Source organism: Ricinus communis, chromosome 2 (assembly GCF_019578655.1).
Source record: "Ricinus communis isolate WT05 ecotype wild-type chromosome 2, ASM1957865v1, whole genome shotgun sequence".
Classification (NCBI taxonomy): Eukaryota; Viridiplantae; Streptophyta; class Magnoliopsida; order Malpighiales; family Euphorbiaceae; genus Ricinus; species Ricinus communis.
The window spans coordinates 28140615-28146333 of NC_063257.1; the positions used below are offsets into that span (position 1 = coordinate 28140615).

The following is a 5719-nucleotide window of genomic DNA, read 5'->3' on the forward strand; positions in this document are numbered from 1 at the left end:
GCCGGGGACACAGTAACGGTGAACTAGAGTGAATTGTTTTTGTGTTAATTTAGTCATTATTTAGTCATTCATTTATTCTTTATTTATTTATTTATTTATTTATTTTTTATTATTTATATTATTTATTTATTCAAACTCAAATCTTATAGAGCCTCTATCTGATCCAAAACGATCCGTCGGACTCTTAAGGAAGAGGTTGCAATTAGAAGAGGAGGAGATTGAGGTTGAGGTACCTGTGGATAGACTAGACACGATGGAAAACCATGACCCCCAGGCCAATGACGATCAGAGGACGATGTACGAGTTTGCTCGACCATCTTTAGATGGGACGAAAACGAGTATAGTCAGACCTGCTGTAGCGGCCAATAATTTTGAGATAAAGGCCAATGTTATCCAGATGATCCAGCAAAGCGTGCAATTTGGAGGATTGCCCAGCGAGGATCCCAATGCACATATCTCCAACTTTTTGGAGATTTGTGACACATTCAAGATAAATGGGACAACCGATGATGCCATTAGGTTGAGATTGTTTCCATTTTCCTTGAGGGACAGAGCAAAGAGATGGCTGCAATCCCTTCCACAACAGACGATCACTACTTGGAAGGCGTTGGCTGAAAAATTTTTATATAAGTATTTTCCTCTCCCTAAAACTGCTAAACTTAGAAATGACATATCTTCTTTTGTGCAGTTTGATGATGAAAGCATGTACGATGCATGGGAGAGGTTTAAGGATCTTTTGAGATGCTGCCCACATCACGGATTGCCGGTGTGGATGCAGTTCGGACCTTCAGTGGGTTGAACCTTGCAACGAGGCGGATGGTGGATCTTCGCAGCGGTGGGGCGCTAAGCGATAAGATGCCCGAGCGGGCTCGAACTTGATAGAGGAAATGGCCATGAACAACTATCGGTGGCAATCCTCTAGGAGGCGACCGGGAAGGCGAGGGAGTGGTCAACCAAGTGGACTCTACGGCCTTGGCGAGCTCAAGTGGAGAAGCCAAGAAGATCGACCAACTCAGGATCTTGGGTTCATGCGGCCGAACATTGGGCTGCGAGTTTTATGGTGGCCGCATTCGGTCGGTATGCTGCGGGAGGTATGTTGCTTCATCTTCTACTAGTTTTCCATCTAATTCGCAATGTCTTCCCGATGTTGAACAGGGTTGATTATATGGGAATGCCCAAGGCAGCAAAGCGATCCTTACAATACATACAACCACGGGTGGCGCAATCATCCCAACTTGATTGGAGGAACAATAACGCTCGGGGGTCCACTGGTTTTCGGAGACTTCATCAACGGTAGCAACAACATTCGGTGGGCTGCTGATCTCCTCCTCTACCGGAAAAGAAGTCAAATTTAGAGGAGCTTATGATGAAGTTTATGACGTCCTACGGAGATGAGGTTCCGATGGCCCGATAGTGCACTTAGGAACCGGCAGGCCTCAATTCGAACTTGGAGACCCAGGATTGGCCAAATCTACAGATGTTGTCCGAAGGCAAGGGCGCTCGAGCACCAACGAGTCTAACTTGGGGAGCACATGAGCGCCATCACTTTGCGTTCAGGTAATTTAGTTCGACTCCTTCTAAGCTGTTTTTGATGACGCCACTATTGATGTGCGAGGTTAAGGCAAGCGGTAAGGTTAGGGAACCTGAGGGACAAAGGTGAAATCAATTCCGGTCGGGGAATATCAACCTAAGATTCCTTATCCTGCTAGAGCTAAACAAGCGGAGAGGCGAAAGAGCGATTCAATAAGTTTTTAGATATTTTTAGACAACTGCATATTAACTTGCCTTTTATTGATGCATTGGAGCGGTCAAGTATGCTAAGTTCTTAAAGGACATACTTAGCGGAAAAGGAAGTTGGAGGAGGTCGTCTATGTTCGACTTAATGAGGAGTGCTCGTGGTGTTTGAGCAAGTTGCCGGAGAAGCGTCACGATCCAGGGAGTTTCACTATTCCCTGCACTTTAGGTAATTTATGTGTTGATGATGCATTAGGCTGATTTGGGGGCTAGCATAAATGTCATGCCCACTAGTTTGTTCAATAAGCTAGGTTTGGGGGAGGCAAAATCCACTAGGATGTGCATTCAATTAGGTGGCCAATTACATTAAGCTTCCTAGGGGAATTGTGGAAAATGTGCTAGTTAAGGTAGATAAGTTCATATTTCCTGTGGACTTTGTGGTTTTGGATATGGACAATGAGCATGGTGTACCATTGATTTTGGGAGACCTTTCCTTGCCCCGGTAGAGCTAAAATAGGCGTATTTGAGGGGAAGTTAGAACTTAATGTAGGGGACGGTATGTCACTTTTAGTTTACCCTCATTTGATAGTTCTTCCACCGACCATGTTCATGCCATTTGTTGTATGATGGAATTGATCTTGCATGTAATACACAACCACAAGATGTACAAATGGATGATGCTATACATGTTTCTTTCCCTACTAGTATGTGTTATTCATCTGAAAAAAATAACTTGTATCAATATGAGACTTTGTCTTTGTGATAGACCCGAGAAGGGTAGTTGCAAGTTTGTTTTTGACAGGTCACTTAGCCGGAATTCGGAGTGGATGAATGGACATCCCAAATCGGTCCGGAGAGCACCTCCTTAGTCATCTACTGCACACATCGGACCTTTTCATTGCGCTTATATGCCTCGAGCCCCAACTTACATTGAGCCTACCTTCTTAATTTGCCTGCGATGCGGGAATGCTGATCCAGTCCGGCTAGACGACTCGGAACAAAAGAAGCGCCTTGGAGGCATTCCGAATCTATTTTGCTTTCCGAATTTTTGGACATTTTTATTTTATTTTATGTAGTCATGTGCGGTTAGATATTTGATCTGTTTTTAGTAAGTTTGATTTTGAGGAGATGCTATCTTATTGAACCTTTTACTAGATGTTGCTTGGAATGTGTTTATTCTTGAATTTTGCAGGAGTTAGCCTACTTGATGCTCGTATGTAATTTTGAGGACGAACATATTTTGGAAGTGTTAAAGTACACATCAAGGGGCGATTATCTAGTAGACTTTCTAGTTTTATCTCTTTTTGTCGTCTTGTTTTTCTCTTAGTTTTCTAATTTCTTTTATGGACTCCCATAATTAGCTTCATTTTATGTATTTTATTCCTTTTATTTTGGAGTGCCTACCTTGTTCACACTGAGGACAGTGTTTTTCACAAGTGTGGGGTAGGTCAGTAGATTTGTGCAGTACCAATTTTATCTTTGTTGTTTTTATCTTGTTTTAATATCCCTTATTGATTGAGTCCATTCATTATTACTGTCCTTATCTTGAGTTTTGTTTTAATCGAGTAGTTAATGATTTTCTCCTTTAAATGGATTCCCTTATAGCTTTTATCGAACCTTGTTGAAGGCAATGAACGAATCTCTTAATTACAATCTAGCCAGGTAAAACTGGTATTTTTCCTTAAATTCTTCCATTTTACTTTATCTTAGATATAGAACACTATTAATATTGTTGCTTATTATTGTGATTGACTGTTTAAACTTTGGTTTGAGAATTCATGCAATTTTAACCCACTCAAATGGTGAGATTTTGAGCCAATTGGTGCATCACTATTATGCTCCCTTTTCTTTCATTAGTGAGCATTGTACAGAATCTCTGTTTCTAGAACTTGCTTTACGATATCTTTTGAGATTACATGAATTGTCAATAATGGTGAGATGATTTAGGCACTTAGGATTTACACAATTCGGCCAAAAAGCCTAACCCTGTTTTTCCCTTAGTGAACCAATTTTGAGCCTTAGCCTTTCCTTTCGTGATAATAATAACAGTGACACTCATTTTATCACTTCTATTCATTTGACCATTCTTTCTACCATTGTTGCTGAAAATTATGTAAGTTTATATTGCATTTTATTTTGGATCAATCTGCAATCATATATTTCACTAAGTTGCTAGATTTTTCATAGATGCTCCTTTCAATTAAAAAAAAAGAAAAAAAAAATTGATATTCAGTCTTATTGTATGTGTCAATAACCAACAACCCCTACATAAGCTGTTGTAATATATATACATAGTATATATATATATTAAAAAAAAAACAAAAAAACAAAAAGAGTATTAATTTAGTTCATTTTGAGCATCATCTTATTTTTAGAGCAACTTAGTGTTCATTTTGGTACAGCACTTGATCCTTCGTTACTTTCTTGCATTACTTGCTTAACTTCCAGCAACTTGTAGCCTACTTTCCATATTTATACGTACCCTACCTTAACCCCATTACAACCTGGCTCAAGACCCTTTGATCATGATTATTGATTATTTCGTAGTAGTGGAGATTGGATCTATAAGCAAGCCTATGGTAAGCACTTTTTCTGTATTTTTGCGTTGAGAGCTTGGCGATCCTCTTTCACCTATATACACTTGTGTGTTTTGAGTGACATCTTGTGAGGCATGGTTCTCAATTTCTCAATTTAGATGGTTTATCATTTTAACTTTAGCAACTTTATTAAGTCTGTTCTCTCTCTTAAGGATTTAGTGATTTGGGGATTTTGGGAAAAATCATTATGGAGTTTTGAAATTTGTTTTGAGCTAACCTCCTGCAATGCATTGGATTGAGTTATTTGGTATCTGTTTGAGGAGTGAGTTGTTGATTGCTTGAGGACAAGCAAAAGTTTAAGTGTGGGGTAATTTGATAAGCATCATACTACACATGTTTTCATGCCCGATTTTTTACATTTTTATGCATGATTATCCTGTTTTATGCTAGAATCACTTGTCTTTTGTTTCCTTTCTCGTTTCAGGTCATTTTCAAAGGACACCATCAATAATTGAGGGAAATACGTGTGATTACGGACCAAAATCTATCAAATTGGGTGAGAACTAGCACCCCGAGGGTTGAGCACGGCTGGACTCGTGGCTGAATCTACCAAGAAGGCTATCCCCAATTACGCCATTTCGGCCACGACTTCCATAGCCACCACGACTGTGGTGGCTCGTACCGGCTTGGGCACGGCTTGGAAGGAGTCGGCACAGAACTCCCAGATTGACCTTTGCGGACTCGGTCGTCTTGAATCATCACAGCCTGGACTCCGGCCATGCTGAATTAACTATATAGGCAATTTTGAGTTCTTTTGGAGGAGAGACGATTTTTGGACTCAATTCCAAGACACACACTTAATCAATTATTTTCCTATACCTCAATTGTAGACCTTGAGAGATAAAAAATTCATCAATTGAAGGAGGGATTTCACTTGTTCCAACGTCGAATTGAAGATCAAGAGAAACTTTGGGAGCATTCAAGAGGCAACTAGGGTTTGAGATTTTGAATTTGCAATTTTAGGGTTTCTCATTCAGCTTGAAAGAGAAGGGTGTACATGCCTTTAATTTGTTTTTCCTTATTTTTTTCCCTAATTGCTTTAACCATGAACATGAGTAGCTAGATCTTTTGAATCCATTAGGGTTCACCTTTGTTGATGGATTATGCTTAATTGTTAGTTTTTATAATTGTCATTCTTGCAATCTTCTTGCTATTCAGTAATAAAAGTTTGATTCAGTTAATTTGAGACGTTGGATTAATTGCTTATTAGGTTGTTTCTTGACATTGAGAAATGCTTGTTACAACTGGACATTGAATAGTAAGGACTGGTAGTTAAACTTAGAGATAAGGTTGATTTACTCGCCGGATTAAGAACTAATAACTCTTAATAGTTTTAAATCATACTTAATGCTAATCTGTAGTAATCCGATAGGAAGAGATTCCATTAG

The 5719-nt window shown here is 39.4% G+C and overlaps 1 non-coding gene across 1 annotated transcript; it reads right to left on the reverse strand.

Moving 5' to 3' along the window:
* Nucleotides 1-655: 655 nt before the first annotated feature.
* On the reverse strand, nt 656-762 carry LOC112536535. The gene has a single exon (XR_003080526.1). It is a non-coding gene; the product is annotated as a small nucleolar RNA R71 (small nucleolar RNA).
* Between the last annotated feature and the right edge of the window lie 4957 nt (nt 763-5719).